The 22,213-nt window shown below is 39.7% G+C and overlaps 1 protein-coding gene across 2 annotated transcripts in view; it reads right to left on the bottom strand.

The window, feature by feature from the left end:
- Window positions 1–9,935: 9,935 nt before the first annotated feature.
- Window positions 9,936–22,213, bottom strand: part of LOC141576140 (trafficking protein particle complex subunit 9-like) — a 130,426-nt gene continuing 118,148 nt past the window's right edge. For both annotated transcript variants that reach the window (XR_012504369.1, XM_074358622.1), the window contains 4 exons: window positions 19,414–19,599; window positions 16,712–16,936; window positions 10,356–10,555; window positions 9,936–10,053 (listed from right to left, as the gene is read on the bottom strand). The gene's annotated coding sequence lies outside the window, so the exon portion shown is untranslated. The remainder of the gene's footprint in view (window positions 10,054–10,355; window positions 10,556–16,711; window positions 16,937–19,413; window positions 19,600–22,213) is intronic.

Genomic DNA, 22,213 nt, shown 5'->3' with positions numbered 1-22,213 from the left:
TCATCCTGCCAAATAAAACATAACTCTTAACCTTTAGGCTGCACATGTATTTCAGTCAACAGTTTTGGACACCATGAAGGGACCCAGAGCAGACTTTCTCCACCTGAACTCTCCGAGTATCCGGAGCCTTCGTACCATAAGTGGCCCTTTGTGCCCATCCGCCTCCTCGGGGAGTCCAGATGAATTTGGGTTAGTCTCTCTTGGTTCTCGGAACTCACATATTGGTTGATGATCCCGAGTTTTATTTGGCGGTGTTTCCAGGTAACTGGCCCTCCAGTTGAAAGATACTGGGGTGAATTACCCACCCAGTGGAGACATACTGGGTGGGGCCTGGTTGAAAGATAACGGGAAATACCCACCTTGAGGAGACGTCCGAAGTGGGGCTGGTGGAAACATACCAGGAAAATACTCACCCAGTGGAGACGTCCCGAGTGTGTACAAGTTGAAAGACACTGGGTTCAGGGCTGAGTGGTTAGGTAAGAGGTTGGTCTAATGTTTTCCTCAATTTGGTTACCTCCATTGAATTTTTCAGGATAAAAGTAAAACTCTTATGAGGAACCTTTCAACTCCAAAAATGGGACCCTCCTCCTGGCTGGTAACAGCTTTCTCTGGTGACAGAGAATCTTGCAGGTGTGGTTGAGGCAAAGACTTCATGCCATAGAGTTGTCCCTGAGGGAAATCTTACTAGCAAATTTATTCTGAGAACTCGACCTTACAATGGGGAATAGAACTTTCAAAAAAAATAAAAAACAGAAAAGAAAAGAAAAAGAAATGACAGATTGCCAGCCTCCAACTATTACCCCAGCCAGGTTTATGTACGTACAAAACTTACAGCATTAATTGGGAAAAAAAAAAACCTCACTCTGAAAGTAACTAACCAGGCCTGATAAAAACATTTTTTGGAATTCTGAACTTATAAAAACAAAATCCCCGTTAGGGGGAACTTGGATTTCTCTTCCTGTGTCCTTGAAATGTAAACGTTTTATCTTTCTCTGGGTGTTTTAAGTGTGTGTATGTATGTATATATATGTTTACTTTTTTTTTTAAAGGAAATCTTGGACTCTGCCATACAAAGGTTCAAGTATAGTGTACATATGGTGGCCACGCAAATAAATTGGGATCCTCAGCAATTCTTTGATTGTACCAATTGTCAGATACTTTGCCATTTTAAACTTTGTTTCATCAGCCTGGACCACAAAGGCCTTTAGCTTTTGGAGAGTAAACCTTTGAATTTTATTTAGGCAACACCCCCACTCTCATGTGGAAGAGCCTCTTCATCTTATTGGCTTAAAATCACTATATATATATATAAATTGATGGCCATATGATGGATCCTTTAATTTGGAAAAACTTTTAAATTGGTGAAAGTTGAAAGAGATCTCATTATAAACAGCTGTTTTATTGGTACCTATTAAAATCAATTTTAAAGGTAGAAAAATATATCTAATGGTTAACCTAAGAACTTAGTGAAAAAAATAAAACTGGTTTGAAAAGCTACATTTGTGTTTTTCCTTTCTGATAAATGATTCTAGAGATGCTAATAAAAACTTAGAATAATTAATGTTAATTAGGTTGAATAACTGGAAAAAGGATTGTTAAAATGTTGAAAAAATAAAGATAAGGGGCTTATCCCAAGTGGATAAATATTTTTATATGGTTATTTTGAATGAGATAAATAAAATGGACATTTTTGGATTTAGGTACAAGGTTTTGATACTACACTACATAAAGTAAAAAAAAGGACCAAAGAAATCACCTACTGCCCCCCAACATTAAAGTTCAAACAAGTCTGTTTTATTTGCCACAGTTTAAAATATATGTAGATATAGACTGAAATACTTGATCAATGATTGGGACAACAGACCAATTAATCAAATTAAAAATTGAGAAGGGTCTAAGCTCTTTGGCTGAAACTTGGGCATCCTAGAGACTTTTCTATAAAATTAGATACAATGCACAAAAAAAAAAAAAAAAAGGCTTCTGGCACTCCTTCTAGAAATAAGAATTATTGATTAAAACATAAATATAAAAATTAAAGGTATAAGATTTAATAAAATTGAGATAAAAGTTTGTAAAATTGATATATTTAAATGGTCTTTATATACAACTTTTGCTTCATTATGTTGTGGGATAGATCTGTTTCAATGGAAAAACGCTTCCCCTTCTTGGTATTATAAGTCTGGGCACAAATCTGTCCCTCAGAAAATATTAATTGAACAAAGTAAAAGAAACCAACAGAGTTACATGAGCCGTCCAGTATTACGTAAAACTAAAAACTAATATTCAGTGGCTAATAAAAAAATATAATAAGAGGTTTACCCTGGGTTTAACTTATAACTCAAGGAAAAGAGACCTTACTAAATGCTTTATGCAAGCTTTGGAAAACATGATAAAGTAAACCTTAAAGTTTTAAAACACGGAATTCTTTGTTTACAGCTCTTCTCACTGATAAAAAAATGCCAATTAAGGAGATAAAATTGGGTCTGGGTGACAGAGCAGTTCTCTGGGGAATTGGAAGAGTGTGTCTTTGTCTTGCAGATCAGAAATGTATATACAGCAAACAGTGACCTAGGACTGAGCCTAATTAGCTCAATGAAATAAAACTTAAGGCCAAGAAATTTTTGGCATTTTAGAACTCAGAACTCTGACGGGTCCTTCAGACTTTGTCAAGAAATCTTAAATGTCTGTTTCATAAATAGTAAGCCTTAGTGATTTGAGCAAGCAAATTCACTTTACTCCAACTATTATTATACCTATCTTATAAGTAAGTTTTAAAGTGAAGCTATGAGATCTCTAGCTTTTGTCTGTTTATAAGACTGTGTACACATTATAGATGTGAGATATTTCTACAGCTAAAAAAAAATCAAAGTCAAAGAGATCTGCTTAATTGATGTAAAAAATAAGAGCTTAAAAATTAAGTATTTTTAAAATAAAAACTGAACAAATTGACTTTCAGCGTCATGTGAACTGGAAAATATTCAATATTAAGATAAAATTTGATATTGTTTAGTTTAAAAATGTTCTAATTAATATAGACATCTTTAAAGTCATCAATATTAAGTATAATACCTTTACTGTACCTAGGTTTAATGAAAGTCAAATAAGATCCTGTTATATCTGTTGCAGATTTGTCAAGAAAAAAAAAAACAGTAATGTGGTGTGGTAAAATTTTAAGTAAATTAAATGCAAATGAGATGAGAGCTTTGGGTAAATTTTTAAAATATATTTTTAAAATGTATGCTTAAGATAATCTCTAAATGTTTGGTATCTTTAAATTCTAGAGTTGTGCTAAATTAAGTCAAATGATAGGATTTTATTAAATAGCTATGCCATTTTCAGATAAAATAAGATTGAAATATGAATTACTTAACATGTAACTTCCTCTTACAGAGAAAATAAAGGTGTTTAGAAATACTAATAAATGAATGATGCCACCCTGAAATAGTCTCTATTATTAAGGGAATGATCTCAGTACCTTAGGAAAGTAAGATAAATGTGTAAAGGAAGATATAAGAATGGAATTATATTTTGTTAATGAAAAATAGTGAATTTCTCCTGAAGCTGGTTACTTCTGAATGGAAGAGAAAATAAGGGACACACTAATATGAGTATAGAAAGCTATGGAATGCTTGCGGAAGAGGAACCCTGAGGAAAGTGTTTCAGACGTGGTCGGAATTGGCTAAGTTTAGAATCAACTTGGGCAAAGTAAATGAATCTTAAAGTAAGCAAGTACAAGACTAGATTTGGTTTTCTCGCTGTTAAGAGGAAAAAATTTTCTTAAAATGTTAATCCACCTTCAGTAACAGATTGTAAAACTTCTTATACCACTTAACTGATCTGTTCTGCCATTACCTTTGACGCATTTTCTTGTTAATGAATTAGTACTACGTTACAGTGATCTATATGTTTATCTGACCAAGTGTTCTGAAATCTTTTAACAAGCTCCCCAAATATCAATTTCTAATTAAAGTTCTTTTAATCTCCAGTTAAGTTTGGGATGCTACAGAGGGCCCCTGAAACATCCCAAAGAGAGATTTTAATCTAGTAAATTTCATTTGGCATGTTAAATAACACGGTATTGTCAAATGAATAATAAATCTTCTAAGGTTATATTGTATGAGAAAATATTATTAATATAGATATTGTAGAAATTATATGGACTCCCTAAAATTCTGGTATATCTGAAATGTTACCCGTGATAATTCTGGGTATAATGACCAGGTTTCTTTATCGATTATAGTGTAACGGTGTTTAACCATGATTTTAAATCTTTTGTCATTTATAGACAGTTAATGGTTGTCTTCTGATGGTTTTGCAAAATGCTTGCTCTTCAAGGAAATTTACTGATTTCTAATAAATTTCAAACTATAACAGTGAACTAAACTGGGTAAGAAATTTTAAAGTTCCAATGAAAACTGTGATTAAAAGAATTAGTTACATGGGACTGAGTAAACTGGTGAATATGGTTATAATTTTTTATTTTGTTTAAAATACTACTGGCCTTTAACCTGTTTCCCAGACATAAAGAATCTCTTCTCTTTAAGCTAGTTATGATTCACAGCAATTTGATAAATTATACCTATGTAATCAGACTTGGAACAGTTATCTTTTCTCTCTATCTGATCCCTCAATTGACTAAAAACTCTTAGGTCCCCAGTGGCTCTATCAGACAAATGAGGAAGATCAACTCCTAACAGATATAGGAATCTGAAGGTATTTTAAGGATTTTAAAGAGAAAAGAATTTACCTAAATCTGTAAGGCAGAAATCCATGACAAGCCCTTGACGGGGCTTTCCTGGCCTTAGCAAACCTTATTAACATTCTACCCTGAGACTCCTAATTAAAAGTTCCAACACAGCCAATTTAAAAAAGCCTATATGATCAAATAATCAGACAACTTGTAAACAAATTAATCTTGACATGGCTTTATTTGAGAAAAATGAGGGTAACTTTAGAGAGAAAAAATATTATATTTTAGTGGATATTAAATTCTAGTTTTGTTAATTGATGTCCGTATTTACTAAGTCACTTCCCACATCATTCCTTGCTGTTATGACACATTGCTGTACAGTTTAACTGAATTATTAATAGGATACTCTAGCTTTGTTTCTGAAGCTCAGTAATGTATCCTTGGGTAAAGTTCCAATGCCCCATGACCTGCAGCCAGGGGATTATACAAACTGGAACAGGCATGACTTAAAGAACTGTCTCCAACCTGAATGGAAGGACCCTTTATCAGGTACTCTTAAATAGACCATACACACCAAAGCTGAAGGAAATGGACTTTCGTGTTCATTTCTTATCAGAAATAGCCCCTGCAGTGCACTGGCCTATAGAGCACTGCTCACCTTAAAACAATGCCCAAATGGAGAAAAAGCTACCAGGCCAGGATGAGAAGACGATATCTGAAGTAGACAGCTGACCCAAGACACCGGACCAGGCCTGCATAACAATTACTGTGATAATTTCTCCTACCTTTGATTATGAACTACTCCAATTGTTAAGTTTATGGTAAATTACCTATGTCTAGTACTTCTGTGTTACCTTGGTGGGTTTCCCTACTCCAAGGCTCTAACTAGATAGCCCTCAGAAACGTTATTCTAAAAAGAAATTATAGTTCTGTTTAGGCCACTGTTGATCTTACAAGGTGGGAGACCTCACCTGGCCAATTAATACCTGCTCTGACCCTGACCATAAATAAGAAATTTTTCATAAGATCACTCAAACTCAATCAGAAACACAAGCAAAATTTTAACCCCAAAATACAACTTCTCGACTATTAAATTCTTACTCGTGACTTTATTAACGTTACTAGCTGTATTACTTATATCCTGTCTATTTTATAAAATTGTCTGTGACATTTCCCAAAGTGTAACTAGGCCTACAAAATTGATGATGGCTAAACATCTTGAAGAAATAGATAAAATTTATAACCCTGAATAAAGTAATTGTAATAGTGTGATTCTAGGTATGGGAATGAGCAATGAAGGATAAACACTTCCTGGATCATAACAAACTAGTTAGACAGGTGATCCAGAGAATTTTTAGTATCAACAGGGACTGAAAAAAAAACTAACACCTTGAATGGCAACTCAGAAGATTCTTCACCTGAACTAGGATTGAGCCATCCTAGCACCATGGGACAAAATTGGTCATGAAATGTCTCTCAAAATATTGGCAGAATTTAGGACCAAGGGGGAGCACTGTGAATGAAAATACTGCAAACATGTCAGTAAACAAAGAATGCTGAAACCAAGTCATCAGCGGCTGCTGCCACTCCCCAGCGAGTGCATGCCTGCAGCCCAGCCTCTCAGCCACTCACGGAGGTGCCCTCTGAGCGGACTCAGAGTAAGAAAGGACAGGATGCTGGCCCTAGATAGCTAGGTACTTGCCAAAGGAATGAATTCAATGACACAAACGTTTTCTTCCTCCCATACATAGAAAAGCACTAAATACCTGATCTTGAGACATCTGGTTTTCTTTAGATAACAAGCAATATTTTATTGTTCCAACTACCTGGTTTTTCTTGTAAAACTTCTATATATCCTAGCTCCTCCCCTACCTCTTGGGAGCAGTCCCTCAGAGTGATCTGAGAGGTTACCATCCCATCTCGAGTCCTCCAGCCAAATAAAACATAACTCTTAACATTTAGGCTGAACGTTTATTTCAATGAAGTCCCAGAATAGACACAACTCATCAATTCTGTAATGGAACACACTGGATCAGTAAACAAAAGCCTGTTTTAGTCTGGAAAAACTACGGTTTCCTCTTTCTTCCTGTCATTATACAATCCCACCAGAACTCATTAATTTGCTGTCTGCTCATCTGGCAACCAAACTCAGAGAAGAGTCAACTCAGCAGAGTGCTGTACTCGGGAGAACACCCCGCAGCAGCACTGCAGGCTACCTGCCCTCCCACATGCTCTGCTGACCCTTGGTGTCCTCCGTGACGACCAGGACAACAGAGCTGTTCCCAACAGCTGCGAAGTCCCACACGTTAAATAAATCATTTTATTTTATATGATATTTTACGTATATACCCACCTCTGAAAACAGCTTTGCCAGAAGCCCAAATCTTCAGCATCAATCTGCAAAGGAAAATCCGGTCCGCAAGGGGAAACAAGACTTAAGACGAAGCTAAGGCGTCCAAAGTCCCCTGCAGGACCTTCAACCAAACTGCCTGCAGGCCTGCAGCTGCAGGCGGCAACATGTCTGCTTTTAAAGCAACCCCTTCCTGCCCTCGGGCGCTACACTGTCTCTCTACGCCCTCCCATCTCAGGGTAAGAGCACCCGCTGCAGAACCTCACAGGTCAGCACTGACAGGACTGGACAAAGAGGATCAGAGCTAAACTAAGCCTTCTGATGACACGAGCTTGTCACTCTGTCACTTTACAGACGAAGATATATATAGAGAGAGGCGGGGTGATCTTGCTCAAAGTCACAGAGCTAATAAGTGGCAAAGTTTATAACTCTGCTCCTCCCTCCGGCTTGACGCCCCAGCTGGGACGCCCACAGGGTTCTCTCGTGCCTGCCTGACCAGTCCTTTACTGGCACTCATAAAACACCACAGGGTCTGACCCTAGCCTACCTTTTCAGCATCTTTTCCCTGCAGTCTCACAGGAACAAGGCGGTTCGGGCCACTGTATGACTTCCAGCTCCCAGAAGCCTTCGTGCTCAGGCTGGTCTTGCCTCTGCATCCAGCCCCCTGCTCAGAGGCTCTTCCTCCCCTGCAAGAACACGTCCCCACTCTCCGCATGACACCCCCTCAGGGAAGCCCTCTTCTCGCCCTCAGCATGGCAGGTGTCCCAGGCCACATCCCGAGCTGCCCCATTAGGACTGCGGGTGCCCAGGTCTGCTAGTCAGACCAGGAGCCTCAGACCCAGGGATTATGCCCGGGTCACCCTGCAAACCTACTGCCCGCCTCGCAGCCCCCAGCCAGCAGGTCACCAGGAAGTCACAGCAAGTGCCCCACCCAATCCCGAAGTCTCTTCATTTGCCAGCACTGCTGATGACTGGTCTCCAACCTTTGGTCAGTTTCACACAAAACAGCAGCTTCCACTGTGAAGCAGGGGGTTTTCTCTTCTGCTCCCAATCCTTACTGGAAACGTCAAGGGAAATGAAAAGGCCGTTTCTCAACCCTTTTCTAAGGACACCCTCCCACCCACAATACTCACATGCTCAAGAGCTTGGGTCCACGTGGTTTTGTTTCCCTTACGCTAAGCGGCTCAAAACACGGCGGGATTCTTTCTCTTTTGAGGGTATTTGTACTCAGTTTATCGGCTTTAATCTGTTTTTGTCTCTCTCTTCAATATCCCTAGAAGTTGCCACTTCTTATTCCCTTCAGCAGCCTCCCTCCCAACATCTAGTCTAGGAAATCAGCTGTGATGAGGGGCCCGGGGGCAGTCACAGAAGATGCAACTAAGGCACAGAGAGGGGACATAATTTGCCCGAGAAGATCAGCTTCAAGCCCCAACACTGTGTGTCACGTCCCTCTGTTTAACTCTTATGCTAAGCAAGCTAACTTTTTGTAGATTATGGTTATAAACAGATGAGGTATCAAAATACATACAAGCACACACATCAACTATAAGATATTCATTATCTCCACTATTTTGTTTCTATTTATTTTATTTCTATTAAAAAATTAAGAACCTCTGCAGTCAATATAGCAAAAAGTTACAGGGCTTTAAATCCAGAATATAGAGGTGTTAAGTGTGTCATTGCTCACAATTATCATTGCTCACAATTATTTGTATGTTCACAAGACAAAATGATTTGAAGGTCTCTCTCCCCTCCCCCTACTCACTACTGGCTCTCACCTGAGCTCCCAGACAACACATCTAACAGCCTTTCACTTTACCCACAGCTGAACTCATCAGATTTTCCCCAGAACTCCCTCTACAGTTTTCCCTCCTCAGAGCACAGTAGGACCATCATTTACCTCATTAATCCACCCAGAAACCTGTTCCTTACTCCATCCTACCTTCAAAGACAGCATTCATCCTTTCATTTTTACCATCTAAACATGCCTTCACTCTGTTCGCTTTTAGCCACTGACCATCCCACCGCTCAAGTGGAAGCCACCAACATTGCCCACCTAGACTCACGAGTCTCCCAAGTGGCCCCAAAGCCACTCACCCCTACTTGAGACAAATGGGATTGTGTCACTCCCACTCTTTTAGGATTGTTTTCAAACGCACTGTTCTTAGAAGAAACTCCAAGTTCTTCACCTGATGAAGGTTTTTGCCATCTAAATGTCAGCTCAGGGAGGGCAGGACACGCCCTCTCCCCTAGGACCCGCCCTCTGGTAGAGCATCAGCTTGGAAGGACCTGCTGAGCTACACCAGCCTGTATTCTAACCATGGTCTTGAGTTCTTAGCAAACTGCTTCAATTATCCATACAAATCCAAGGTAGATTAGAAAGATTTTAGATGTTGAGCTAGACTATTGATTTGGGGATTTTGCACTAGCAACCTGCAAGTACATGTTCTAATGATTCTGTCTTCTAAAAACCACACCCAGGTTTAAGTAGTACTTGTGGAATATCTTCGGAGTAAAAGGGACTGTACTTTAACAGACCTTATGTTTTATAACATGAACAACCCGGACAGGGTCACAAGTGGAACTGCCTCACAAGTGACAGAAGACAGGTGACATGCATATAGCAACAGGCCACAAAGATGGTAAGAGCAAAGTTGTTTCTCCAACCCCCCAAAAATTTTTGAAAGAACCAAAAACTCTGAATTTTGAAAGTAAAATACTATCATATAAGGAAATAAAATAATCCTCTTCATCAGAGTTTCAAGATCTGACCAGAATTTTCAGCAGGCCATACTGAATCCTAGCACGGAAAAATCAGATGGACTAGTGGTGAGTAAGTTCCAGGAAAACTGCAGTAATTCCTCCACTTGTAAGAGGACATAAACTCACCTGTCGAAGGTGAATGTAAACCGCATTCTGGAGAAATTCGGAAGCTCCCAGGCTACGCTTCTGGATGTCAAGGACATGGACAGCTTCGAAGCATGCTTCTAACTCAGTCACCAGCATTCTTACACTGCAGGGGGAAACGGAGGCCCTCAGTCAAGAGCAGAGGTTTTCCTGTAGTGTCTCGCAGGCCGCGCCTCGGGGACTCAGTGCCCTGCAGCAGCCCGGCCCCAGGCGAGGACCCGCAGCGTGGCCCCCCAAAGCAGGAGTGGCACTGTGCTTGAGAAAGCCCATCCCCGATGGGGGCAAGAGTGGCTGGTGGGTTTGAGTGAACATATAAATGCCCATAGAAATATGCCTGCATTCATTCAAGTGATACAAGCAACAGTAGCAGGCTATTTAACAAAATTTCAACTGTCAGTGGAAATTTACCATTCCTTTCCACTTGTCCCCTGCACTCTGAGACAGGCTTAGGCTCTCTCACACCGGCAGCTCTGATGCAATAGTTGTGAAGTCGTTTTACTTTGCTGCAAGTGTCCTCGCTCCCCGTGTGGCTGTGACTGTCGTCTCTTAACACAGTCAGATGTCTTCCTGAATCTCTCCCTGTGTTCCTTGCTCCTGCTCCTCAGATCCTAAGATAAAGGGCAAGTGAACACACATGACCAGAAAAGGCACCGTGGACTTGAACGAAGTCCTCAGTGATCCCCTAGGTGAGTGCTGCCCACCCCTTACCTTCGATTCTCAAGGTTCTGCCCAGGGTGACATCCAGACAGGAGAGCGTCCTGGGCCAATTAAAAGCTGTGTGACTTGGGCCCTGGGACAGGTGCAGGAGCTGGTTCCAGAGCCGTGCCCCTCCCCACCTCTGCTCCCCTCTCTCCCAAGGACCCACTGCCAAGCCCCCAGGTTCCCTGATATTCCGTCCTTCTCTTCTAATCTAATCCAAGCCCTTTTCCTCTTCCTTTATTCCCTAATTATCACCAGCTGAAGTGGTTTTTCAGTCACAGTATCTGAAAAAATTTCCGGCAGCTGAAAAAGAGGTCTCCAGAGGTCAATGCCCATATGCTGGTTCCTGAAGAGAGCCCCTGGTTATGGGGTCCCTCACCAACACCCATGGGGCATCAGACATGTTGCAGAGTCGACCACCCCCAACAAGAGTTTGCTGTGACCCCAATGCCCGCACAGCATCCCTGCTCTCATAAATGTATTTGGCCCACTTATCTGTTACTAAGAAGCAAAAGTAAAAAAATTGCTCATGTTTCTTACTAAAATTATTTATGAGGTGGAAAAAGAAACTGTAATAGAAAAGAATAAATTTGACTGCATGTTAGATCTGTTCCTTTGGCTTTAAACCTTTGCTGCTTTCTAGGCTCAGACTTGGTAGCTCTGTACCTTTTGTAAAAGAAAGTTGCCTTTAGCCTGAAATATTCAGGAGAGCCTATTCTCCGGGCTCTGATCTTTCACGATGTTAACTCTTCTGCACTTATGTAGAGATGGCAAGTTGCAAAATAGAGAATCAACTTTGTTTTTTTTTTTTGAGGTTTTAGAGGGGCACCATGATTTGACCCACGTGGACAGCTGCAAGAACAAAGAATTCCAAGGAGAAACAATTCGTACCGCAAGAAGTTTGCAACAACCAACCACATCCCCGCCCCTTTTTAGTATAAAAGCGGACTGATTTCTGACTTGGGGGAGACGGTTCTCCAGCATGTCATTCTGCCATCTTCTGGGTCTGCCAGCTTTTCAAATAAAGTCACTATTCCTTGCTCCAACACCTCAATCTCCCGATTTATTGGCCTGTCATGCAGCAAGCAGTACGAGTTTCGACTTGGTAACAAGATGACTGCATTGGAGGTAGTAAGTCTCCAATCTTTCCTCGTTTCCAATATGTAACATGCACATCATTTATGATCTAGTGCAAATAATTCATCAAAGACAACCACAAAAAGAAACTACACTCACATAGCTATCAACACTAAAGTCACAACCTATCAATTTTATATGCTGTTTAACAACACAACTAAAAAACCTAACATAGGGAATTGATTCCACAGAAATAAAATTATTTCTACTTCAAAACCTTTTTTTCTTTTCTATTTTATTTTGTTTTGCATATTGAAAAGAAAATAAAAGACAAATCATTTTATTTCACGTATTTTGTTATAGCTACGTAATTTAAATACTACAAAGAGATTTAAATTTCAATAAAAAATTGTTCATATATTGTACAAAGATATATACACAATCAATGTGGATAAGGAAAGGAATGGACATTTACTAAAAATCCACTGCACATCCAGTCTTTTACAAGCATATCCTGGAATATAAGCTCTATGATCCCGGGGTCCCCCACCTGCATTCTCACTGCTGAGTCCTTTAGTAATCTTCTACCAAGGCACCAGCATAGAACCACGTGATCAGTATTTTAGGTATAAATGAGGGAATTAGCTCATTCAATTCTAAAACAAAAACCCTAAAGTAAATACTGAACTTATTTACAGATAAAGAAAATTGGACACAAACAAGTACAGTTTCTTCCCCAAGTTCACAAAGCTAATAACTGGTAAAGGCAAGATTTGAACTCACCTGTCTGATTCTAAAAACTAAGGTGGAAATCCTTTTCGACTGGGGAGGGTCCAGCAGCACAGCCTATCACCCTATCTTTGTTCAGATCTAGCCTTACACAGCCTGAGACAGCACCCCATTCCTATGGAACTTGAGGGCAAATGATAACAATAAGGATTTTATATCCAGTAGTTTCTTAGGTATCATTTATATAAACTGTCAGCAGGACAGCAGAAAAACTCTCGGAAATATGAGTGGGTCCAGGGCTTTTTGCTGATTAGAAACTCAGTCTATCAGGACAGAGTGACCTTCTCATGAGAGGCCACACGGACCTAAACTAAAGGCAGCTGAGCAATGAAAACTAGCAAGACCCTGGAACTCAAGCAAGAAGGATCCCTGCCATCTCCCGCCCTGTTGCTTCTTCATCCACGTGGACACGAAGACAGAAGACCTAGGTTCTTGTCCAAGTTACACTATCATGAATTCTCACCCATAAAATGTTACGACTCTATGCTGTCCTAAGTCCTTTCCAACTCAAATATGTTGACACCAATATCTCAGCAGAATGTCTATGTCTCCACATCCTCTCTTCTATAAGGAGAATAGTTCTATGGCCACAAAGCAGAAATCCAATTAAAAACACCATGCACTAAGCAAGGTGAAAGTCTGCGTAAGAGACTTTGCTCTCACGCTCAGTGAATGAAAACTCAGAAATATTGGTCCTTCTCCCTCAGCAAGTGGGAGGTAGGCTGATTGTGTGTGTGGGTGGGTGTGCGTGTGTGTGTGTAAATCAAATACAATGAACTCTGGGATGTGTACAGATTTCTTTTAAGTTACTGTTATTTCATGAGGATGAGACACCCTTTAAAGTAATTTGAATCTAGTGTTCTGAGAGAGTCTCAGGATCTTTTGGTGGAGGAGGGGAAAAGGGAAAAGAAAGGAGGAAAGAAGTAAATGAAGCAAAGGAGTAAGAATACTGCAAAGGAAAGGCAAGACATTAATTTTGTTCCTACTTGCATCACAAACAAATTACGGACTGGCTTTGCCCCGATGTCCTGTCGAGCACTGAGTTGCAGATGAAGAGGTGACAGCCCATTTCTCACTGAGCTAGTGACTGTACGTGGCATCATATAGAAACAAACCATTTATCCTGATCAAACACTCTAGCAGCAGGCAGTAATTCTCCTATTTTGAGAGACAAGAAAATAGGAGTTCAAAGAGGGTAGATAACTTGACAAAAGTCAGAGGACCACTAAACAAGAGAGGATGAATTCAAACTCAGATCTGAATGCAGAGTCTCAACTTCGCACTCCCAGGACTGGACAATCCTTAACACACAGGCTCCCCAGCTCCCCTGCAGTTTTCCTGGCACCAAGGATTTCCCATGGCGATGGACTCCAGTTCTCACAGACACAGTGCTCTGTGCAGCCAATGACCTTGATCATCTACCTGCCACGCCCACCAGGCTTCACCATAAAGGTAGGAAAGCTGGCTTTCAAGTGCATACAAAGCCACCCCTGGTCTGACCTGGGCTCTTCTGGGGCTTCTCCAGCCTAAAGGCAGCCATGAAACTGCTCACAGTTTGTACATGAGCCACACTACCTCTCTCCATCGGTCTCCACACCTATACTTCTTAGCTATGACCATTTTGATAATATTGGAAACAAATTTTTAAAAACACAAAAGAAAGGATCTTGGAACAATTACTTAATACTTACAATTTTAAATGATTTGTTACAAAGTGAGTATTTACAAAGTGAGTATTTACAAACCGAATCTGCCTTCCTAGGTGTCAGTTTAAACAGTTAAAAAATATAATAGCAAAAAATTCTCACTTACAAAATTAACAAAAACATCAACAATAATCTGGAATAAACTCAAAATTAATGCCCATGTTATACATGGAGAAAACTACAGGACTGTACTGAGGGGTAAATAAGAGGTGTGAATGTAGAGACATCAACATATTGCATGGAGGAAAGCAGTTTTGTAAATATGGAAGTTCTCCTAAAAATAATTCAAAACTTAATAAAAATCCCATGAATACTCTTATCCGATTTTTTTTTTAACTTGAACAAAATATTTTAGAATTCTTCAGGAATAATAAAGTCATAATAATAGCCAAGAAAATTTGGGATGGAAGAAAAGAACAAAAAAAATCGCACTGTCAGATAATAATTAATTTTTACAATATGTAAGATATAGCGCTGGAGTAAGGAAGATTGACAGAAATAAAGCATGAGCTCAAAAAGAGACTCAAGTGTACATAAGTACTTTGTACATGTGGGATTTCAAATCAAAGAGCAAAGTATGAATTCAATAATTGTCCTGGGACAATCAGAGAATCACCTGGAAACAACAAATTCTATTCCTGTCATAATGACCACAAAAAAAAAATTACAGATAGTGATGTAAATATTAAAATACTAATAACAGCAAATACAACTCTTTGCTCACATTAATTCAACTTCCCCTCACTATAACAAGTACTATTATCATCTCCATCTTAGACATTAAATAAACCTACATAAGAGATTTATACCATTATAAGAAAGTATTTCTAAGAATAATACCAAAGATAAAACCCAAAAGGAAGACATTTACTATCTTAAGAATATTTTGAGCCACAACAAAAATAAACCTACTGAACAAAATGAAACGAAAGAAATGACAAGGAAAAACTCTGTGATTGATGTTGATGAAGACAAGGGATTAATGTTCATAACATACAAAGAGCTGTCACAAAGCAAAAAGAAGCTTCCTCACTTAAATTTGTGCAAAGGACAAAATGGATCATTCACTTTTTAAAAGTCAGATGGCTAATCAGTGAAAAATGCTCAATACATCACTGGTCATCAAATGCAAACTAAAACAATGAAAAAGCATTTTTGCTCATCTTATTGGTAAATATTTTTAAAAGATATTCTAGGTAGTGTCCATCTGTGAGAGAACAAACTGTGAGCGAAATTTTTGGAGGATGAAGTGTCAATGGATATGTAAACTCTGAAAAACTTGTGTACACACTGATTCAACCCCACTTCTAGGAATCGTTTCGTTTATAAAAAAAATCAGTTCAAATAGATGTACTGTTTACACTGGTGGGAAGAAAAGCTGAAGTGAAATCATATCCAGCGATAGAGAATTGGTTACATAAGTAATTATACATTTTTCATTCCACACTGGAGAAGGAATTTCTAGTCACTTGAAAGTAGCCTGTGATGAACGTAAATGTCACATCCAGGGACTAAATTTCCAGAAGACTTAACTAAAGGCATGCTCATACAAGATCACAGGAATGTCTGTTAAAGAAAGACGCCAGTCAAACATCCTTTCTGACAGTGGAAAATGGAGAAAACTTAAGTGTCCACCATCAAGACAATGATGTGTTAAATCACAGCGAGCTGTGGGTACTGAGGGGGGCTGCGTTTCCCCGTGGCCCAGGGCCTTGTCCACAGCACTCTCCCACCAAAGGTGTCCTTGCACAAGAGACCACACCTGCACATCAGGAGACCCCTCCACTCTATCTGAAATGACCGGGTGAGTCTGGAGTGGGAGGACGTCTATGATATACACCTCAGTGAATAAAGCGAGCTGCAGAAAACATATAGTATGGCCTTATTTTTCAAAAAAGCATATATACACACATATACATAGATTTCTCATATGCATGTATGTATGTATGTATGTATGGGTATATATATATGTCATAGGCATAAAGGTCATGAAATATATACACCACATTGGCAACAGCTTTTACACTCAGGAAATAAGGGGAAAGGAGTTAGGGGCCTTTCGGTACCACCACAGTTCTCTTTTCACTATTTCAGTTAAGTACACTTGGAATTTAAAAGTTTATTTAAGTCCGAAGTAAAATGGACGATGCCTCCACAAGACAGAATGCTATACTGGTCATTAAAAATCATTCCAGGGGAGATAGAATATTGTAGAAAAACATGTAATAAGCTGAATGGAAAATGGATGTCTCCACACAGTAAACAGGCACGGAGTGCTCACTGGTTTTTATGACAGAGATGATACACACTGATGGAAAGAACAGAAAGTAGATGTTAAAGTGTTAGTTATTATTTCTGAGTAGTAGGACCTGGATTGCCTTTTTTGTCCCTTTTTTCAGACTTATTATATTAAATATACATTATTTTTCATCTGAAAAAAGCATTTTTAGATGTGTAGTACCACACATTGGAGAATAATACACGAGTACTTACAGAAACAAATAACTAGGAGACACCGCAGCAGCGCCACACAATGTAGAACGGGCGATCCTGATTAACACCGCGCAGTTACATAAGGATCCACAAAGTGAGAGCACCTGCTGTAACAGGGCACGGCCCCCTTCTATTTGTCACTTGTGTCTTCAGGGCTGAGGCAGTTCTGAGCATGGCCAGTGTCAGTGTTGGTGTCTGGATGGATGTCACTGGATGTGAGGGCACCTGCAAGCCGAGAGGAATAACAGAAATCATCCTCTGCCTTTTCTGTCTTGTTTCTTTGTTACTTTAAAAGAGAGGCATAAATAAGATAAACTGTGTATCTTCCCTACTGAAATTTCAGTAATGAAACCGTTTTTAAACTCTTCACAGCTCATACTCTGCCTATAACCATCTTTTCATCAAAGCTTCACATTTATTAAATGTTAATTAACTCAGTTAATAAAATCCCTGTTGAAACCTTCTACTAAAGAACATGAAATGCACTACGTGAAAGGACCACGCCTGCAGTGACTAGCTTGGCTGTCTTGACGGCAGTGCTGTCAGCCCCCAACATCCCATGGCTCTGAGCTCCTGATGCTGCTAAGAGAGCACGCTGCCGCCTCAGATGGAGAGAAAGTGTGAAAGCATTTCCTGAAATCTACAGCACTGACAAAACATAACTGACAAATCCCAGGCTCCTTTGAAGCTGTCATTTTCGGTTTCTGGCCAACCCCCATCAATGAGCAGAACCACCCCATTCCCGAGCAATGGCACTCACTTGGTAAGGAGTTTTGGAGAAATTTCCAGGTATAGAATGTAACCAACTATAGGTAGAACTCTGACAAAAGAAACAATGCAATACCCTGATTTTGGAAGACACTCAAAATATTCTCCTAAGCCTTTGTAGCTGGAAAGGTTGGGCTTCTCCTGAGCCACTTATTTATTTCACAGCCAGTGAGCATCTCCCACAAACCCTGTTACCTTGTGTCTGCTGGGAGCATCAGGTACACTCTTGCTGTCGATCTTATAAGTCACAGGGCTGAGGCGTGTGTCTCACGGCTGCAACCCTGACACAGGCTCGCCTCCTAGCCTCACAGTTTGAACTTGGCCCCATTTTCTAACCTGTTTATTTGGTATCTGTTCTTCTGTAAGCTGCCTGAATTGCTTTTTGGAACAAGTCAGAAGAATGAGTGGGTAGATAAATGGACAGATGGACAGGTGAGAGATGGGCAGACAGACAGAGAGACTCCAAGAAAAGGGGAACAAAGAAAATTTCCTATGAAGAACCCTCTTCTAGTCAGGGAAGAAAACCACCACGGAGAAGAGTGAAGAGGCAGGTAGCTTAGGACTCTTTCCTGGATTCCATGAAAAGTCACACCAAGATATGAGAGGGTAGAACTATAAATAATAAAAGAAATAAAGCACACATGCTTGAAAAATATATCTACAATATGTACTTTCTAAAGAATAGATTCAAATCAGAAGGGCAAAATACCACAATTCTTGGGTATTTACAGAAATGAGAATCCCATCTCCAAACCACAAGGCATCCCTTTGGAGCACTGAGAGTCTACACGGGGTGGTCACAAAGCCGTCACCGCAAAATCTATGCTATCCTGCACTTACGAGGAACGAGCAGTTGTGCATGTGTGACAGTTACACCCCACAGCACCTCTATGGTGGAGGGACGCCTAGCGAGCCCCATCTCTGCAGGACAGAAAACCAGTCCTGGAGAGCCTAAGCCGACCTGCCAGTTCTCCATCTCACAGGACTGGTCACTCCAGAGCAGGACTCGAATTCGGACCCATGTCTGTAAGCACGATATTATCATGATTTGTGTGATTTTTGTGTGTATAATACATTTGTTTCTGGCATGAAAGGATATTTAATAAATGATCGATTGTCTTGTCTATCTCAATAGCTCACAATCAATCTTTATACTGTTGAATTGTACTCTTTTCCTCTGGAGAACAGAATGGAAAGAGCAGGGGTCAGAATGAGGTGGGGCTCCATTCTTTATCTGGTATCTCATCTCATCCAAGTCCCCAGCCAGGGAGAAGGAGCAAATGTTCTCTTCATCTTTTAAAGAGAGGGCTCCACTGATGATGACTTACTCAACCCAAAAACCAAGGCTGGGGGAAGGGCACATGTAGCAACCAGAGCAGTATCAGATGTAGGAAAGTGAAAAGAGCTCACGGGAGGGCTCAGGGGGTCAGCCTGATTTAATTTCAATTGATAAAAAATACCACACTCTAAAAATACTAGCATGCAATGGATTTGCTCTCTCTTGACATCTAGCAAGTTTCCACAGCCCACATGTAACATTATCGTGAACCAGTGAAAGGAAGAGTCTACAGACAGGGAAAATCAATGCCACAGGCAGTCTGAAACAAAGGCTGGAGTTTAAGAAGGGGAAGGGCATAGTTAAGAAGTGGGGAAAGGCTGTGAAAAAAATCATCACAAGTACTCTAAAGCATCATCCAACAATCATATAATCATTAATTCAAGGGAGAGTTACTGAGGTCCTATTTGTGCAAGATTGTACAGAGGTTGAAGCAAGAGCACAGAGACCATGGTGGCAGCAAGGGGCGGGGCTCAAATACACTTCTGATCCCTGTGCCTTACACACTTGTCCTCAGTATAAAGGCAAAGAAAAAAAGTAAAATAATATTCTGTAAACTCAAAACATTGCTGAAAAAAATTAAAGAAGACCTAAATACCTGGACAGACACGCCACATAGATTCCTGGATCAGAAGACAGTGCTCTTGAAATGGCAGTGCTCCCCAGAGTGATCCGTATATTCTACGTGGTCTCGATCACAATCCCAGCGGGCTCCTCTGCAAAAACTGATTAGCTGCTGTTATAATTCATATGGGAATTCGAGGGTCTCAGTAACCAAAACGATCTTGAAAAAGAAGAACAACATGAGAGGACTTGTAATTCTCTATTTGAAACTTTACAACTGTATCTCCAGGTGATATTAGAGGCCATTTTTAAGTTATTACTGTGTTTATCCTTATTTTCTATATTCTCTAGAATGAATATAATTGTTATAATAAGGAAAATAAAAAGTAAGGTATCTTTTAAAACATGCACACTGATTCATTCATTGGAAAAAAAGTATTTTAACTATAAAGAGGTAAACAAATATCTATTGAAAAAGGACTACTTAAAAACAAGAGTACATTTACATTTTTAAGAAATTGAAAACTGAAAAGCACAAGCACATGAAGTTTCTAGGGAGACAGATACAACATATTAACACTTATTTTCAAAAATTCTAATTGAACAATGAAAATTCAAGAAAGGGAAAACCACGATTGACAGCCAAATGCAAACACATGGAGAGCAAAGGCCTAGAAATCACAGTTCCTTTAACTCTGCTACTACCTCAGTAGGGGAGGAAACTCCTCACTGAGGGGACAGTGGAATCCCATGCATAAGACAGGATACACAGTACAAACTGCGCTAGAATCGGGGGTGATTTTCTTAGAAGAATTCTAAAGTTAAAACATTACTGAAAAACTATAAATACACTGACAGATTAAAACACAGAGTCATATATATTATATAGAAACAGATGAAGTCTGCTCCCATGTTACATAGAAATACAAACATATTTGTTCATTTATGAGCACTGATTACTTTTTCCCAGGTAGAATATTTCAACTAAAACAAATAATCAATAATACACCCCTCTTGTCAAATCTAGTTGATAAGTTACTCTGCTATGTAATCATAATGTGCCTAAGATAGATCTAAAATAAGTGAAAAAGATCTTTGTATGGTTTCTTGAACTCTTCTCAACATTCCAAACTTAATTTTAAAATAGATCTGAGCAGTATTTCTATATTATCTTTTCCCTCATGAAATGACCAATACAGTCTGTTGTCAAAATTCTGTCCTTACGATGATTCACGAGCACCGTATCCTCACAAAACTGCTGGACAGCAAGTCACTATCCAGACACTGTGACCAAACAAATGAAACACAAGGAAGACAGTGACCCTATTCTGGAGGGCTTACCCTCTGTGTCAACACTGGGATTTTTATTTGATTGGTTTGATTGGGTAGCAAAATAAAATCAAATACTTTCTTCTTTGAGCATTCTGTAAGTCATGACTCTGTTTTTAGGGTCATGAGCAGGAAAGACTTAAGCATGACTTGATTAGGTCAACTAGCAACAATCACCACCGGAGAGTGAGTAATAAAGAAGTTAACTGATAACAATGCTTCTGCCTACATGAGACCTAAAATAAACCTACACTGATCTCTGCAAGGAAAATGAGGAGATGAGGTTCCCAATGAGAAAACAAACAAACAAGAAACCAAAAAAGGAAAGACTTTTTCATTAACGATTCCAGGCAGTAGTGGAGCATGGTGGTGAAGAGCACAGATGCTGGGGACAATCATGAGGCTCTGAACTCCCACAGCACTGGGTAGCTGTGACACTGATAAGTCAGTGAAATTTTCTGCATCTCAGCCTCCTATCCATAGACTGGGGACAACAACAGCACCCGTCTCCTAGGACGGTCCTAAGAATTAAGTTATTTTATATGTAAATTTTAAATAAAATACCTCAGATTTTAAATATTGCCCCAAAAGCACAAGGAACAAAGAAAACAGAGATAATTTTGAGTTCATCAAATTTAAAACTTTGCTTCAAAGGACACCATCCAGAAAGTGAAAAAACAACACTCAGGAGAAAATATTTTCAAATAATTTATCTGATTAGGAATTTGTATCTCCAAATAAAAAACAGCTCCTACAATTCAACAAAAAAGACAACTAAATTAAAAAATGAATAAAGGATCCGAAATGGTATTTTTCAAGGAAAATATACAAATGGCCAATAAGCACAATGAAACGATGTTCAAAATCATTAGCTGTAAGGGAAATCAAGTCAGAACCACTAGGAGAAACCGCTTCACACTCACTACAATAGGTTATAATTAAAAAAAGAATAACAAGAACTAATGAGGACAGACAGGATTCAGAGATAGCAGCACTTGCTGGTGAGGATGTAACTCTGCATGGCTACTTTGGAAAACAGCCTGGCAGGACCTCAGAGAGTTGAACATTTGGTTTCTGAATGACCCAGCAATTCTGCTCTGTGGGCACACACGTAAGAGAACTGAAAACAAATGTCCACATACAAACTCCTACAGGAATGTTCACGGCGCCATTATTCATCTCAGCCAAAAAGAAGAAACAACCAAAGTGCCTATCACCTGATGAATGGGTAAACAGAGGGGCCCAGCCATACAGTGGAATATTATTCAGCAATAGCAAAGCATGGAGTACTGACCCAGGCAACAACGTGGACAAACATTGAAAACGTTACTCAGTGTGAAAGAAGTCAGTCACAATAGACGGTTCCACTTACATGAAGTGACTCGATTTACATGAAATATCCAGCACAGGCAAATCCACAGAGAGAGAAGAGTGGCTCCCTGGGGATGGGGGAGGATGGGGAAGATGGGAATGAGTGCTTATGCGTATGGGGTTTCCTGTTAGGG

This window comes from Camelus bactrianus, chromosome 36 (genome assembly GCF_048773025.1).
Source record: "Camelus bactrianus isolate YW-2024 breed Bactrian camel chromosome 36, ASM4877302v1, whole genome shotgun sequence".
NCBI lineage: Eukaryota > Metazoa > Chordata > Mammalia > Artiodactyla > Camelidae > Camelus > Camelus bactrianus.
This window is presented reverse-complemented; position numbering and strand designations above follow the sequence as displayed.